The sequence below is a fragment of the Phyllobates terribilis genome, unplaced genomic scaffold, assembly GCF_046119375.1.
Source record: "Phyllobates terribilis strain yellow unplaced genomic scaffold, ASM4611937v1 Scaffold_74__1_contigs__length_7073193, whole genome shotgun sequence".
NCBI classification, from domain to species: domain Eukaryota; kingdom Metazoa; phylum Chordata; class Amphibia; order Anura; family Dendrobatidae; genus Phyllobates; species Phyllobates terribilis.
The window spans coordinates 2,962,626-2,978,796 of NW_027362834.1; the positions used below are offsets into that span (position 1 = coordinate 2,962,626).

At 45.2% G+C, this 16,171-nt stretch overlaps 12 non-coding genes across 12 annotated transcripts; all 12 read right to left on the bottom strand.

Moving 5' to 3' along the window:
* Positions 1 to 1,112: 1,112 nt before the first annotated feature.
* Positions 1,113 to 1,303, bottom strand: LOC141195150 (U2 spliceosomal RNA). The gene has a single exon (XR_012267754.1). It is a non-coding gene; the product is annotated as a U2 spliceosomal RNA (small nuclear RNA).
* A 1,112-nt stretch (positions 1,304 to 2,415) lies between these two features.
* Positions 2,416 to 2,606, bottom strand: LOC141196032 (U2 spliceosomal RNA). The gene has a single exon (XR_012268601.1). It is a non-coding gene; the product is annotated as a U2 spliceosomal RNA (small nuclear RNA).
* Positions 2,607 to 3,721: 1,115 nt separating this feature from the next.
* LOC141195151 (U2 spliceosomal RNA) lies at positions 3,722 to 3,912 on the bottom strand. The gene has a single exon (XR_012267755.1). It is a non-coding gene; the product is annotated as a U2 spliceosomal RNA (small nuclear RNA).
* A 1,115-nt stretch (positions 3,913 to 5,027) lies between these two features.
* On the bottom strand, positions 5,028 to 5,218 carry LOC141196033 (U2 spliceosomal RNA). The gene has a single exon (XR_012268602.1). It is a non-coding gene; the product is annotated as a U2 spliceosomal RNA (small nuclear RNA).
* A 1,115-nt stretch (positions 5,219 to 6,333) lies between these two features.
* Positions 6,334 to 6,524, bottom strand: LOC141196035 (U2 spliceosomal RNA). Its single transcript, XR_012268603.1, has one exon. It is a non-coding gene; the product is annotated as a U2 spliceosomal RNA (small nuclear RNA).
* A 1,115-nt stretch (positions 6,525 to 7,639) lies between these two features.
* Positions 7,640 to 7,830, bottom strand: LOC141195152 (U2 spliceosomal RNA). Its single transcript, XR_012267756.1, has one exon. It is a non-coding gene; the product is annotated as a U2 spliceosomal RNA (small nuclear RNA).
* Positions 7,831 to 8,942: 1,112 nt separating this feature from the next.
* LOC141196036 (U2 spliceosomal RNA) lies at positions 8,943 to 9,133 on the bottom strand. The gene has a single exon (XR_012268604.1). It is a non-coding gene; the product is annotated as a U2 spliceosomal RNA (small nuclear RNA).
* Positions 9,134 to 10,248: 1,115 nt separating this feature from the next.
* On the bottom strand, positions 10,249 to 10,439 carry LOC141195153 (U2 spliceosomal RNA). Its single transcript, XR_012267757.1, has one exon. It is a non-coding gene; the product is annotated as a U2 spliceosomal RNA (small nuclear RNA).
* Positions 10,440 to 11,554: 1,115 nt separating this feature from the next.
* Positions 11,555 to 11,745, bottom strand: LOC141195154 (U2 spliceosomal RNA). The gene has a single exon (XR_012267758.1). It is a non-coding gene; the product is annotated as a U2 spliceosomal RNA (small nuclear RNA).
* Positions 11,746 to 12,860: 1,115 nt separating this feature from the next.
* LOC141195155 (U2 spliceosomal RNA) lies at positions 12,861 to 13,051 on the bottom strand. Its single transcript, XR_012267759.1, has one exon. It is a non-coding gene; the product is annotated as a U2 spliceosomal RNA (small nuclear RNA).
* Positions 13,052 to 14,166: 1,115 nt separating this feature from the next.
* On the bottom strand, positions 14,167 to 14,357 carry LOC141195156 (U2 spliceosomal RNA). The gene has a single exon (XR_012267760.1). It is a non-coding gene; the product is annotated as a U2 spliceosomal RNA (small nuclear RNA).
* Positions 14,358 to 15,473: 1,116 nt separating this feature from the next.
* Positions 15,474 to 15,664, bottom strand: LOC141195157 (U2 spliceosomal RNA). Its single transcript, XR_012267761.1, has one exon. It is a non-coding gene; the product is annotated as a U2 spliceosomal RNA (small nuclear RNA).
* Between the last annotated feature and the right edge of the window lie 507 nt (positions 15,665 to 16,171).

A 16,171-nucleotide genomic window follows, 5' to 3' on the forward strand; every position in this document is an offset into this window, starting at 1 on the left:
CAGAATTGGTTTCAAACTACGGAGCCACCCAAGGATCCTGAAAAGTCCATTTGTGGAGATGAGCTCCTGGACTCCCGTTAAGAAGACATGTTGTCAACCTCTAGATCCCTTACATGCCTGCACTTTTCGGCTTGCTGCTGCTGCAATCCACGCGTTTTAGATCTGCATAACTCCACCTCTTTAAACACAGCACCTTCACCCCCTGCTGTTCCCACCCGCCTCAACACCGTTGGAAGGGAGGAGAACCAATTAAGGCGGGGGGTGGGGTGGAACGAGCAGCTGTCTACCCTTAGCAGGAGGGCTCCTGATTACATACCTCTCCTGCTGCTGCTGCTGCTGGCTGTCCAGCAGCAGACTGAAGGTGGCTGCTGCTGTGCACAGGTATATAAAGGCTCAGAGCCTATTATGACACGCGCAGCCAGCGTTCCATTGCCACATTCCATCTACTGCAGGCAGGATACCTGGCTGGCTGAATGTCGCTGAGAAGCTCACAGAGACCGCCATAAGCAACAGTTTAACAGAATGCCACAGACTAATCAACCAAACTTTTTGGGTTGGGTTCTCTTTTATAGTCTGCAGGCATTAAATGAAAGAAGTCAGTGTTCCAGCAGAAGGAGACAACGTTTCAGAAAAGGCATTGTAGCAAACCAAAAAAGAAATTTTAAGCGCAGCAGAGTAACCAGCGCACATACCTGTTAGCTCAGGTGAGTTTAAAAGGCTGCTGTTGATAACAAGGGCATTTGCTAAATAGATGGTGTGTGTGCAACAATATACTGAAAGGTCAATTATATTGTGCAGCTTATCTCACCACCTGTAGTTATTTAGGTGAAAGCTCCAAAATGCTTGCCTAATATGTCTGTTTATCCAAAAGGAAGTAAAAAGGGAGAGCTAGAAAGATAGCATTGCATCACATTACATGGCAATGCAATGCACAGTTGCTGAAGTTGAACCAAAATGAGCTTGTAATCTGGCTTCTGCAACTTTGAACATGAAAAATCCAATGAGGAGAAGAAAAGCAAAGCCAAAGAGTCCATCCCCAAATCCGACAAACAAGCAAAATGAACAAAAAACATTGAATTCAATTCTTTCTGATTTTAGAAACTGCATTAAAGAAGGGGTGCACCGGTCCTGGAGATACTGCAATACCAGGTCAATGCGTGGAGTGGACAGAGCAAGCTCTTTTTCCATCTCCCTGTTCTAAAAATCCATTTAATATATGGTCCCCAGATAGGGGACGTATCAGATATTAAACTGATAAGAACAGATACTACACTTGATCTTAGCCAAAAGGCCGAGAAGCGATAACCAGAATTGGTTTCAAACTACGGAGCCACCCAAGGATCCTGAAAAGTCCATTTGTGGAGATGAGCTCCTGGACTCCCGTTAAGAAGACATGTTGTCAACCTCTAGATCCCTTACATGCCTGCACTTTTCGGCTTGCTGCTGCTGCAATCCACGCGTTTTAGATCTGCATAACTCCACCTCTTTAAACACAGCACCTTCACCCCCTGCTGTTCCCACCCGCCTCAACACCGTTGGAAGGGAGGAGAACCAATTAAGGCGGGGGGTGGGGTGGAACGAGCAGCTGTCTACCCTTAGCAGGAGGGCTCCTGATTACATACCTCTCCTGCTGCTGCTGCTGGCTGTCCAGCAGCAGACTGAAGGTGGCTGCTGCTGTGCACAGGTATATAAAGGCTCAGAGCCTATTATGACACGCGCAGCCAGCGTTCCATTGCCACATTCCATCTACTGCAGGCAGGATACCTGGCTGGCTGAATGTCGCTGAGAAGCTCACAGAGACCGCCATAAGCAACAGTTTAACAGAATGCCACAGACTAATCAACCAAACTTTTTGGGTTGGGTTCTCTTTTATAGTCTGCAGGCATTAAATGAAAGAAGTCAGTGTTCCAGCAGAAGGAGACAACGTTTCAGAAAAGGCATTGTAGCAAACCAAAAAAGAAATTTTAAGCGCAGCAGAGTAACCAGCGCACATACCTGTTAGCTCAGGTGAGTTTAAAAGGCTGCTGTTGATAACAAGGGCATTTGCTAAATAGATGGTGTGTGTGCAACAATATACTGAAAGGTCAATTATATTGTGCAGCTTATCTCACCACCTGTAGTTATTTAGGTGAAAGCTCCAAAATGCTTGCCTAATATGTCTGTTTATCCAAAAGGAAGTAAAAAGGGAGAGCTAGAAAGATAGCATTGCATCACATTACATGGCAATGCAATGCACAGTTGCTGAAGTTGAACCAAAATGAGCTTGTAATCTGGCTTCTGCAACTTTGAACATGAAAAATCCAATGAGGAGAAGAAAAGCAAAGCCAAAGAGTCCATCCCCAAATCCGACAAACAAGCAAAATGAACAAAAAACATTGAATTCAATTCTTTCTGATTTTAGAAACTGCATTAAAGAAGGGGTGCACCGGTCCTGGAGATACTGCAATACCAGGTCAATGCGTGGAGTGGACAGAGCAAGCTCTTTTTCCATCTCCCTGTTCTAAAAATCCATTTAATATATGGTCCTCAGATAGGGGACGTATCAGATATTAAACTGATAAGAACAGATACTACACTTGATCTTAGCCAAAAGGCCGAGAAGCGATAACCAGAATTGGTTTAAAACTACGGAGCCACCCAAGGATCCTGAAAAGTCCATTTGTGGAGATGAGCTCCTGGACTCCCGTTAAGAAGACATGTTGTCAACCTCTAGATCCCTTACATGCCTGCACTTTTCGGCTTGCTGCTGCTGCAATCCACGCGTTTTAGATCTGCATAACTCCACCTCTTTAAACACAGCACCTTCACCCCCTGCTGTTCCCACCCGCCTCAACACCGTTGGAAGGGAGGAGAACCAATTAAGGCGGGGGGTGGGGTGGAACGAGCAGCTGTCTACCCTTAGCAGGAGGGCTCCTGATTACATACCTCTCCTGCTGCTGCTGCTGCTGGCTGTCCAGCAGCAGACTGAAGGTGGCTGCTGCTGTGCACAGGTATATAAAGGCTCAGAGCCTATTATGACACGCGCAGCCAGCGTTCCATTGCCACATTCCATCTACTGCAGGCAGGATACCTGGCTGGCTGAATGTCGCTGAGAAGCTCACAGAGACCGCCATAAGCAACAGTTTAACAGAATGCCACAGACTAATCAACCAAACTTTTTGGGTTGGGTTCTCTTTTATAGTCTGCAGGCATTAAATGAAAGAAGTCAGTGTTCCAGCAGAAGGAGACAACGTTTCAGAAAAGGCATTGTAGCAAACCAAAAAAGAAATTTTAAGCGCAGCAGAGTAACCAGCGCACATACCTGTTAGCTCAGGTGAGTTTAAAAGGCTGCTGTTGATAACAAGGGCATTTGCTAAATAGATGGTGTGTGTGCAACAATATACTGAAAGGTCAATTATATTGTGCAGCTTATCTCACCACCTGTAGTTATTTAGGTGAAAGCTCCAAAATGCTTGCCTAATATGTCTGTTTATCCAAAAGGAAGTAAAAAGGGAGAGCTAGAAAGATAGCATTGCATCACATTACATGGCAATGCAATGCACAGTTGCTGAAGTTGAACCAAAATGAGCTTGTAATCTGGCTTCTGCAACTTTGAACATGAAAAATCCAATGAGGAGAAGAAAAGCAAAGCCAAAGAGTCCATCCCCAAATCCGACAAACAAGCAAAATGAACAAAAAACATTGAATTCAATTCTTTCTGATTTTAGAAACTGCATTAAAGAAGGGGTGCACCGGTCCTGGAGATACTGCAATACCAGGTCAATGCGTGGAGTGGACAGAGCAAGCTCTTTTTCCATCTCCCTGTTCTAAAAATCCATTTAATATATGGTCCCCAGATAGGGGACGTATCAGATATTAAACTGATAAGAACAGATACTACACTTGATCTTAGCCAAAAGGCCGAGAAGCGATAACCAGAATTGGTTTCAAACTACGGAGCCACCCAAGGATCCTGAAAAGTCCATTTGTGGAGATGAGCTCCTGGACTCCCGTTAAGAAGACATGTTGTCAACCTCTAGATCCCTTACATGCCTGCACTTTTCGGCTTGCTGCTGCTGCAATCCACGCGTTTTAGATCTGCATAACTCCACCTCTTTAAACACAGCACCTTCACCCCCTGCTGTTCCCACCCGCCTCAACACCGTTGGAAGGGAGGAGAACCAATTAAGGCGGGGGGTGGGGTGGAACGAGCAGCTGTCTACCCTTAGCAGGAGGGCTCCTGATTACATACCTCTCCTGCTGCTGCTGCTGCTGGCTGTCCAGCAGCAGACTGAAGGTGGCTGCTGCTGTGCACAGGTATATAAAGGCTCAGAGCCTATTATGACACGCGCAGCCAGCGTTCCATTGCCACATTCCATCTACTGCAGGCAGGATACCTGGCTGGCTGAATGTCGCTGAGAAGCTCACAGAGACCGCCATAAGCAACAGTTTAACAGAATGCCACAGACTAATCAACCAAACTTTTTGGGTTGGGTTCTCTTTTATAGTCTGCAGGCATTAAATGAAAGAAGTCAGTGTTCCAGCAGAAGGAGACAACGTTTCAGAAAAGGCATTGTAGCAAACCAAAAAAGAAATTTTAAGCGCAGCAGAGTAACCAGCGCACATACCTGTTAGCTCAGGTGAGTTTAAAAGGCTGCTGTTGATAACAAGGGCATTTGCTAAATAGATGGTGTGTGTGCAACAATATACTGAAAGGTCAATTATATTGTGCAGCTTATCTCACCACCTGTAGTTATTTAGGTGAAAGCTCCAAAATGCTTGCCTAATATGTCTGTTTATCCAAAAGGAAGTAAAAAGGGAGAGCTAGAAAGATAGCATTGCATCACATTACATGGCAATGCAATGCACAGTTGCTGAAGTTGAACCAAAATGAGCTTGTAATCTGGCTTCTGCAACTTTGAACATGAAAAATCCAATGAGGAGAAGAAAAGCAAAGCCAAAGAGTCCATCCCCAAATCCGACAAACAAGCAAAATGAACAAAAAACATTGAATTCAATTCTTTCTGATTTTAGAAACTGCATTAAAGAAGGGGTGCACCGGTCCTGGAGATACTGCAATACCAGGTCAATGCGTGGAGTGGACAGAGCAAGCTCTTTTTCCATCTCCCTGTTCTAAAAATCCATTTAATATATGGTCCTCAGATAGGGGACGTATCAGATATTAAACTGATAAGAACAGATACTACACTTGATCTTAGCCAAAAGGCCGAGAAGCGATAACCAGAATTGGTTTCAAACTACGGAGCCACCCAAGGATCCTGAAAAGTCCATTTGTGGAGATGAGCTCCTGGACTCCCGTTAAGAAGACATGTTGTCAACCTCTAGATCCCTTACATGCCTGCACTTTTCGGCTTGCTGCTGCTGCAATCCACGCGTTTTAGATCTGCATAACTCCACCTCTTTAAACACAGCACCTTCACCCCCTGCTGTTCCCACCCGCCTCAACACCGTTGGAAGGGAGGAGAACCAATTAAGGCGGGGGGTGGGGTGGAACGAGCAGCTGTCTACCCTTAGCAGGAGGGCTCCTGATTACATACCTCTCCTGCTGCTGCTGCTGCTGGCTGTCCAGCAGCAGACTGAAGGTGGCTGCTGCTGTGCACAGGTATATAAAGGCTCAGAGCCTATTATGACACGCGCAGCCAGCGTTCCATTGCCACATTCCATCTACTGCAGGCAGGATACCTGGCTGGCTGAATGTCGCTGAGAAGCTCACAGAGACCGCCATAAGCAACAGTTTAACAGAATGCCACAGACTAATCAACCAAACTTTTTGGGTTGGGTTCTCTTTTATAGTCTGCAGGCATTAAATGAAAGAAGTCAGTGTTCCAGCAGAAGGAGACAACGTTTCAGAAAAGGCATTGTAGCAAACCAAAAAAGAAATTTTAAGCGCAGCAGAGTAACCAGCGCACATACCTGTTAGCTCAGGTGAGTTTAAAAGGCTGCTGTTGATAACAAGGGCATTTGCTAAATAGATGGTGTGTGTGCAACAATATACTGAAAGGTCAATTATATTGTGCAGCTTATCTCACCACCTGTAGTTATTTAGGTGAAAGCTCCAAAATGCTTGCCTAATATGTCTGTTTATCCAAAAGGAAGTAAAAAGGGAGAGCTAGAAAGATAGCATTGCATCACATTACATGGCAATGCAATGCACAGTTGCTGAAGTTGAACCAAAATGAGCTTGTAATCTGGCTTCTGCAACTTTGAACATGAAAAATCCAATGAGGAGAAGAAAAGCAAAGCCAAAGAGTCCATCCCCAAATCCGACAAACAAGCAAAATGAACAAAAAACATTGAATTCAATTCTTTCTGATTTTAGAAACTGCATTAAAGAAGGGGTGCACCGGTCCTGGAGATACTGCAATACCAGGTCAATGCGTGGAGTGGACAGAGCAAGCTCTTTTTCCATCTCCCTGTTCTAAAAATCCATTTAATATATGGTCCTCAGATAGGGGACGTATCAGATATTAAACTGATAAGAACAGATACTACACTTGATCTTAGCCAAAAGGCCGAGAAGCGATAACCAGAATTGGTTTAAAACTACGGAGCCACCCAAGGATCCTGAAAAGTCCATTTGTGGAGATGAGCTCCTGGACTCCCGTTAAGAAGACATGTTGTCAACCTCTAGATCCCTTACATGCCTGCACTTTTCGGCTTGCTGCTGCTGCAATCCACGCGTTTTAGATCTGCATAACTCCACCTCTTTAAACACAGCACCTTCACCCCCTGCTGTTCCCACCCGCCTCAACACCGTTGGAAGGGAGGAGAACCAATTAAGGCGGGGGGTGGGGTGGAACGAGCAGCTGTCTACCCTTAGCAGGAGGGCTCCTGATTACATACCTCTCCTGCTGCTGCTGCTGCTGGCTGTCCAGCAGCAGACTGAAGGTGGCTGCTGCTGTGCACAGGTATATAAAGGCTCAGAGCCTATTATGACACGCGCAGCCAGCGTTCCATTGCCACATTCCATCTACTGCAGGCAGGATACCTGGCTGGCTGAATGTCGCTGAGAAGCTCACAGAGACCGCCATAAGCAACAGTTTAACAGAATGCCACAGACTAATCAACCAAACTTTTTGGGTTGGGTTCTCTTTTATAGTCTGCAGGCATTAAATGAAAGAAGTCAGTGTTCCAGCAGAAGGAGACAACGTTTCAGAAAAGGCATTGTAGCAAACCAAAAAAGAAATTTTAAGCGCAGCAGAGTAACCAGCGCACATACCTGTTAGCTCAGGTGAGTTTAAAAGGCTGCTGTTGATAACAAGGGCATTTGCTAAATAGATGGTGTGTGTGCAACAATATACTGAAAGGTCAATTATATTGTGCAGCTTATCTCACCACCTGTAGTTATTTAGGTGAAAGCTCCAAAATGCTTGCCTAATATGTCTGTTTATCCAAAAGGAAGTAAAAAGGGAGAGCTAGAAAGATAGCATTGCATCACATTACATGGCAATGCAATGCACAGTTGCTGAAGTTGAACCAAAATGAGCTTGTAATCTGGCTTCTGCAACTTTGAACATGAAAAATCCAATGAGGAGAAGAAAAGCAAAGCCAAAGAGTCCATCCCCAAATCCGACAAACAAGCAAAATGAACAAAAAACATTGAATTCAATTCTTTCTGATTTTAGAAACTGCATTAAAGAAGGGGTGCACCGGTCCTGGAGATACTGCAATACCAGGTCAATGCGTGGAGTGGACAGAGCAAGCTCTTTTTCCATCTCCCTGTTCTAAAAATCCATTTAATATATGGTCCCCAGATAGGGGACGTATCAGATATTAAACTGATAAGAACAGATACTACACTTGATCTTAGCCAAAAGGCCGAGAAGCGATAACCAGAATTGGTTTCAAACTACGGAGCCACCCAAGGATCCTGAAAAGTCCATTTGTGGAGATGAGCTCCTGGACTCCCGTTAAGAAGACATGTTGTCAACCTCTAGATCCCTTACATGCCTGCACTTTTCGGCTTGCTGCTGCTGCAATCCACGCGTTTTAGATCTGCATAACTCTACCTCTTTAAACACAGCACCTTCACCCCCTGCTGTTCCCACCCGCCTCAACACCGTTGGAAGGGAGGAGAACCAATTAAGGCGGGGGGTGGGGTGGAACGAGCAGCTGTCTACCCTTAGCAGGAGGGCTCCTGATTACATACATCTCCTGCTGCTGCTGCTGGCTGTCCAGCAGCAGACTGAAGGTGGCTGCTGCTGTGCACAGGTATATAAAGGCACAGAGCCTATTATGACACGCGCAGCCAGCGTTCCATTGCCACATTCCATCTACTGCAGGCAGGATACCTGGCTGGCTGAATGTCGCTGAGAAGCTCACAGAGACCGCCATAAGCAACAGTTTAACAGAATGCCACAGACTAATCAACCAAACTTTTTGGGTTGGGTTCTCTTTTATAGTCTGCAGGCATTAAATGAAAGAAGTCAGTGTTCCAGCAGAAGGAGACAACGTTTCAGAAAAGGCATTGTAGCAAACCAAAAAAGAAATTTTAAGCGCAGCAGAGTAACCAGCGCACATACCTGTTAGCTCAGGTGAGTTTAAAAGGCTGCTGTTGATAACAAGGGCATTTGCTAAATAGATGGTGTGTGTGCAACAATATACTGAAAGGTCAATTATATTGTGCAGCTTATCTCACCACCTGTAGTTATTTAGGTGAAAGCTCCAAAATGCTTGCCTAATATGTCTGTTTATCCAAAAGGAAGTAAAAAGGGAGAGCTAGAAAGATAGCATTGCATCACATTACATGGCAATGCAATGCACAGTTGCTGAAGTTGAACCAAAATGAGCTTGTAATCTGGCTTCTGCAACTTTGAACATGAAAAATCCAATGAGGAGAAGAAAAGCAAAGCCAAAGAGTCCATCCCCAAATCCGACAAACAAGCAAAATGAACAAAAAACATTGAATTCAATTCTTTCTGATTTTAGAAACTGCATTAAAGAAGGGGTGCACCGGTCCTGGAGATACTGCAATACCAGGTCAATGCGTGGAGTGGACAGAGCAAGCTCTTTTTCCATCTCCCTGTTCTAAAAATCCATTTAATATATGGTCCTCAGATAGGGGACGTATCAGATATTAAACTGATAAGAACAGATACTACACTTGATCTTAGCCAAAAGGCCGAGAAGCGATAACCAGAATTGGTTTAAAACTACGGAGCCACCCAAGGATCCTGAAAAGTCCATTTGTGGAGATGAGCTCCTGGACTCCCGTTAAGAAGACATGTTGTCAACCTCTAGATCCCTTACATGCCTGCACTTTTCGGCTTGCTGCTGCTGCAATCCACGCGTTTTAGATCTGCATAACTCCACCTCTTTAAACACAGCACCTTCACCCCCTGCTGTTCCCACCCGCCTCAACACCGTTGGAAGGGAGGAGAACCAATTAAGGCGGGGGGTGGGGTGGAACGAGCAGCTGTCTACCCTTAGCAGGAGGGCTCCTGATTACATACCTCTCCTGCTGCTGCTGCTGCTGGCTGTCCAGCAGCAGACTGAAGGTGGCTGCTGCTGTGCACAGGTATATAAAGGCTCAGAGCCTATTATGACACGCGCAGCCAGCGTTCCATTGCCACATTCCATCTACTGCAGGCAGGATACCTGGCTGGCTGAATGTCGCTGAGAAGCTCACAGAGACCGCCATAAGCAACAGTTTAACAGAATGCCACAGACTAATCAACCAAACTTTTTGGGTTGGGTTCTCTTTTATAGTCTGCAGGCATTAAATGAAAGAAGTCAGTGTTCCAGCAGAAGGAGACAACGTTTCAGAAAAGGCATTGTAGCAAACCAAAAAAGAAATTTTAAGCGCAGCAGAGTAACCAGCGCATATACCTGTTAGCTCAGGTGAGTTTAAAAGGCTGCTGTTGATAACAAGGGCATTTGCTAAATAGATGGTGTGTATGCAACAATATACTGAAAGGTCAATTATATTGTGCAGCTTATCTCACCACCTGTAGTTATTTAGGTGAAAGCTCCAAAATGCTTGCCTAATATGTCTGTTTATCCAAAAGGAAGTAAAAAGGGAGAGCTAGAAAGATAGCATTGCATCACATTACATGGCAATGCAATGCACAGTTGCTGAAGTTGAACCAAAATGAGCTTGTAATCTGGCTTCTGCAACTTTGAACATGAAAAATCCAATGAGGAGAAGAAAAGCAAAGCCAAAGAGTCCATCCCCAAATCCGACAAACAAGCAAAATGAACAAAAAACATTGAATTCAATTCTTTCTGATTTTAGAAACTGCATTAAAGAAGGGGTGCACCGGTCCTGGAGATACTGCAATACCAGGTCAATGCGTGGAGTGGACAGAGCAAGCTCTTTTTCCATCTCCCTGTTCTAAAAATCCATTTAATATATGGTCCCCAGATAGGGGACGTATCAGATATTAAACTGATAAGAACAGATACTACACTTGATCTTAGCCAAAAGGCCGAGAAGCGATAACCAGAATTGGTTTCAAACTACGGAGCCACCCAAGGATCCTGAAAAGTCCATTTGTGGAGATGAGCTCCTGGACTCCCGTTAAGAAGACATGTTGTCAACCTCTAGATCCCTTACATGCCTGCACTTTTCGGCTTGCTGCTGCTGCAATCCACGCGTTTTAGATCTGCATAACTCCACCTCTTTAAACACAGCACCTTCACCCCCTGCTGTTCCCACCCGCCTCAACACCGTTGGAAGGGAGGAGAACCAATTAAGGAGGGGGGTGGGGTGGAATGAGCAGCTGTCTACCCTTAGCAGGAGGGCTCCTGATTACATACCTCTCCTGCTGCTGCTGCTGCTGGCTGTCCAGCAGCAGACTGAAGGTGGCTGCTGCTGTGCACAGGTATATAAAGGCTCAGAGCCTATTATGACACGCGCAGCCAGCGTTCCATTGCCACATTCCATCTACTGCAGGCAGGATACCTGGCTGGCTGAATGTCGCTGAGAAGCTCACAGAGACCGCCATAAGCAACAGTTTAACAGAATGCCACAGACTAATCAACCAAACTTTTTGGGTTGGGTTCTCTTTTATAGTCTGCAGGCATTAAATGAAAGAAGTCAGTGTTCCAGCAGAAGGAGACAACGTTTCAGAAAAGGCATTGTAGCAAACCAAAAAAGTAATTTTAAGCGCAGCAGAGTAACCAGCGCACATACCTGTTAGCTCAGGTGAGTTTAAAAGGCTGCTGTTGATAACAAGGGCATTTGCTAAATAGATGGTGTGTGTGCAACAATATACTGAAAGGTCAATTATATTGTGCAGCTTATCTCACCACCTGTAGTTATTTAGGTGAAAGCTCCAAAATGCTTGCCTAATATGTCTGTTTATCCAAAAGGAAGTAAAAAGGGAGAGCTAGAAAGATAGCATTGCATCACATTACATGGCAATGCAATGCACAGTTGCTGAAGTTGAACCAAAATGAGCTTGTAATCTGGCTTCTGCAACTTTGAACATGAAAAATCCAATGAGGAGAAGAAAAGCAAAGCCAAAGAGTCCATCCCCAAATCCGACAAACAAGCAAAATGAACAAAAAACATTGAATTCAATTCTTTCTGATTTTAGAAACTGCATTATAGAAGGGGTGCACCGGTCCTGGAGATACTGCAATACCAGGTCAATGCGTGGAGTGGACAGAGCAAGCTCTTTTTCCATCTCCCTGTTCTAAAAATCCATTTAATATATGGTCCCCAGATAGGGGACGTATCAGATATTAAACTGATAAGAACAGATACTACACTTGATCTTAGCCAAAAGGCCGAGAAGCGATAACCAGAATTGGTTTCAAACTACGGAGCCACCCAAGGATCCTGAAAAGTCCATTTGTGGAGATGAGCTCCTGGACTCCCGTTAAGAAGACATGTTGTCAACGTCTAGATCCCTTACATGCCTGCACTTTTCGGCTTGCTGCTGCTGCAATCCACGCGTTTTAGATCTGCATAACTCCACCTCTTTAAACACAGCACCTTCACCCCCTGCTGTTCCCACCCGCCTCAACACCGTTGGAAGGGAGGAGAACCAATTAAGGCGGGGGGTGGGGTGGAACGAGCAGCTGTCTACCCTTAGCAGGAGGGCTCCTGATTACATACCTCTCCTGCTGCTGCTGCTGCTGGCTGTCCAGCAGCAGACTGAAGGTGGCTGCTGCTGTGCACAGGTATATAAAGGCTCAGAGCCTATTATGACACGCGCAGCCAGCGTTCCATTGCCACATTCCATCTACTGCAGGCAGGATACCTGGCTGGCTGAATGTCGCTGAGAAGCTCACAGAGACCGCCATAAGCAACAGTTTAACAGAATGCCACAGACTAATCAACCAAACTTTTTGGGTTGGGTTCTCTTTTATAGTCTGCAGGCATTAAATGAAAGAAGTCAGTGTTCCAGCAGAAGGAGACAACGTTTCAGAAAAGGCATTGTAGCAAACCAAAAAAGAAATTTTAAGCGCAGCAGAGTAACCAGCGCACATACCTGTTAGCTCAGGTGAGTTTAAAAGGCTGCTGTTGATAACAAGGGCATTTGCTAAATAGATGGTGTGTGTGCAACAATATACTGAAAGGTCAATTACATTGTGCAGCTTATCTCACCACCTGTAGTTATTTAGGTGAAAGCTCCAAAATGCTTGCCTAATATGTCTGTTTATCCAAAAGGAAGTAAAAAGGGAGAGCTAGAAAGATAGCATTGCATCACATTACATGGCAATGCAATGCACAGTTGCTGAAGTTGAACCAAAATGAGCTTGTAATCTGGCTTCTGCAACTTTGAACATGAAAAATCCAATGAGGAGAAGAAAAGCAAAGCCAAAGAGTCCATCCCCAAATCCGACAAACAAGCAAAATGAACAAAAAACATTGAATTCAATTCTTTCTGATTTTAGAAACTGCATTAAAGAAGGGGTGCACCGGTCCTGGAGATACTGCAATACCAGGTCAATGCGTGGAGTGGACAGAGCAAGCTCTTTTTCCATCTCCCTGTTCTAAAAATCCATTTAATATATGGTCCCCAGATAGGGGACGTATCAGATATTAAACTGATAAGAACAGATACTACACTTGATCTTAGCCAAAAGGCCGAGAAGCGATAACCAGAATTGGTTTCAAACTACGGAGCCACCCAAGGATCCTGAAAAGTCCATTTGTGGAGATGAGCTCCTGGACTCCCGTTAAGAAGACATGTTGTCAACCTCTAGATCCCTTACATGCCTGCACTTTTCGGCTTGCTGCTGCTGCAATCCACGCGTTTTAGATCTGCATAACTCCACCTCTTTAAACACAGCACCTTCACCCCCTGCTGTTCCCACCCGCCTCAACACCGTTGGAAGGGAGGAGAACCAATTAAGGCGGGGGGTGGGGTGGAACGAGCAGCTGTCTACCCTTAGCAGGAGGGCTCCTGATTACATACCTCTCCTGCTGCTGCTGCTGCTGGCTGTCCAGCAGCAGACTGAAGGTGGCTGCTGCTGTGCACAGGTATATAAAGGCTCAGAGCCTATTATGACACGCGCAGCCAGCGTTCCATTGCCACATTCCATCTACTGCAGGCAGGATACCTGGCTGGCTGAATGTCGCTGAGAAGCTCACAGAGACCGCCATAAGCAACAGTTTAACAGAATGCCACAGACTAATCAACCAAACTTTTTGGGTTGGGTTCTCTTTTATAGTCTGCAGGCATTAAATGAAAGAAGTCAGTGTTCCAGCAGAAGGAGACAACGTTTCAGAAAAGGCATTGTAGCAAACCAAAAAAGAAATTTTAAGCGCAGCAGAGTAACCAGCGCACATACCTGTTAGCTCAGGTGAGTTTAAAAGGCTGCTGTTGATAACAAGGGCATTTGCTAAATAGATGGTGTGTGTGCAACAATATACTGAAAGGTCAATTATATTGTGCAGCTTATCTCACCACCTGTAGTTATTTAGGTGAAAGCTCCAAAATGCTTGCCTAATATGTCTGTTTATCCAAAAGGAAGTAAAAAGGGAGAGCTAGAAAGATAGCATTGCATCACATTACATGGCAATGCAATGCACAGTTGCTGAAGTTGAACCAAAATGAGCTTGTAATCTGGCTTCTGCAACTTTGAACATGAAAAATCCAATGAGGAGAAGAAAAGCAAAGCCAAAGAGTCCATCCCCAAATCCGACAAACAAGCAAAATGAACAAAAAACATTGAATTCAATTCTTTCTGATTTTAGAAACTGCATTAAAGAAGGGGTGCACCGGTCCTGGAGATACTGCAATACCAGGTCAATGCGTGGAGTGGACAGAGCAAGCTCTTTTTCCATCTCCCTGTTCTAAAAATCCATTTAATATATGGTCCCCAGATAGGGGACGTATCAGATATTAAACTGATAAGAACAGATACTACACTTGATCTTAGCCAAAAGGCCGAGAAGCGATAACCAGAATTGGTTTCAAACTACGGAGCCACCCAAGGATCCTGAAAAGTCCATTTGTGGAGATGAGCTCCTGGACTCCCGTTAAGAAGACATGTTGTCAACCTCTAGATCCCTTACATGCCTGCACTTTTCGGCTTGCTGCTGCTGCAATCCACGCGTTTTAGATCTGCATAACTCCACCTCTTTAAACACAGCACCTTCACCCCCTGCTGTTCCCACCCGCCTCAACACCGTTGGAAGGGAGGAGAACCAATTAAGGCGGGGGGTGGGGTGGAACGAGCAGCTGTCTACCCTTAGCAGGAGGGCTCCTGATTACATACCTCTCCTGCTGCTGCTGCTGCTGGCTGTCCAGCAGCAAACTGAAGGTGGCTGCTGCTGTGCACAGGTATATAAAGGCTCAGAGCCTATTATGACACGGCGCAGCCAGCGTTCCATTGCCACATTCCATCTACTGCAGGCAGGATACCTGGCTGGCTGAATGTCGCTGAGAAGCTCACAGAGACCGCCATAAGCAACAGTTTAACAGAATGCCACAGACTAATCAACCAAACTTTTTGGGTTGGGTTCTCTTTTATAGTCTGCAGGCATTAAATGAAAGAAGTCAGTGTTCCAGCAGAAGGAGACAACGTTTCAGAAAAGGCATTGTAGCAAACCAAAAAAGAAATTTTAAGCGCAGCAGAGTAACCAGCGCACATACCTGTTAGCTCAGGTGAGTTTAAAAGGCTGCTGTTGATAACAAGGGCATTTGCTAAATAGATGGTGTGTGTGCAACAATATACTGAAAGGTTAATTATATTGTGCAGCTTATCTCACCACCTGTAGTTATTTAGGTGAAAGCTCCAAAATGCTTGCCTAATATGTCTGTTTATCCAAAAGGAAGTAAAAAGGGAGAGCTAGAAAGATAGCATTGCATCACATTACATGGCAATGCAATGCACAGTTGCTGAAGTTGAACCAAAATGTGCTTGTAATCTGGCTTCTGCAACTTTGAACATGAAAAATCCAATGAGGAGAAGAAAAGCAAAGCCAAAGAGTCCATCCCCAAATCCGACAAACAAGCAAAATGAACAAAAAACATTGAATTCAATTCTTTCTGATTTTAGAAACTGCATTAAAGAAGGGGTGCACCGGTCCTGGAGATACTGCAATACCAGGTCAATGCGTGGAGTGGACAGAGCAAGCTCTTTTTCCATCTCCCTGTTCTAAAAATCCATTTAATATATGGTCCCCAGATAGGGGACGTATCAGATATTAAACTGATAAGAACAGATACTACACTTGATCTTAGCCAAAAGGCCGAGAAGCGATAACCAGAATTGGTTTCAAACTACGGAGCCACCCAAGGATCCTGAAAAGTCCATTTGTGGAGATGAGCTCCTGGACTCCCGTTAAGAAGACATGTTGACAACCTCTAGATCCCTTACATGCCTGCACTTTTCGGCTTGCTGCTGCTGCAATCCACGCGTTTTAGATCTGCATAACTCCACCTCTTTAAACACAGCACCTTCACCCCCTGCTGTTCCCACCCGCCTCAACACCGTTGGAAGGGAGGAGAACCAATTAAGGCGGGGGGTGGGGTGGAACGAGCAGCTGTCTACCCTTAGCAGGAGGGCTCCTGATTACATACCTCTCCTGCTGCTGCTGCTGCTGGCTGTCCAGCAGCAGACTGAAGGTGGCTGCTGCTGTGCACAGGTATATAAAGGCTCAGAGCCTATTATGACACGCGCAGCCAGCGTTCCATTGCCACATTCCATCTACTGCAGGCAGGATACCTGGCTGGCTGAATGTCGCTGAGAAGCTCACAGAGACCGCCAT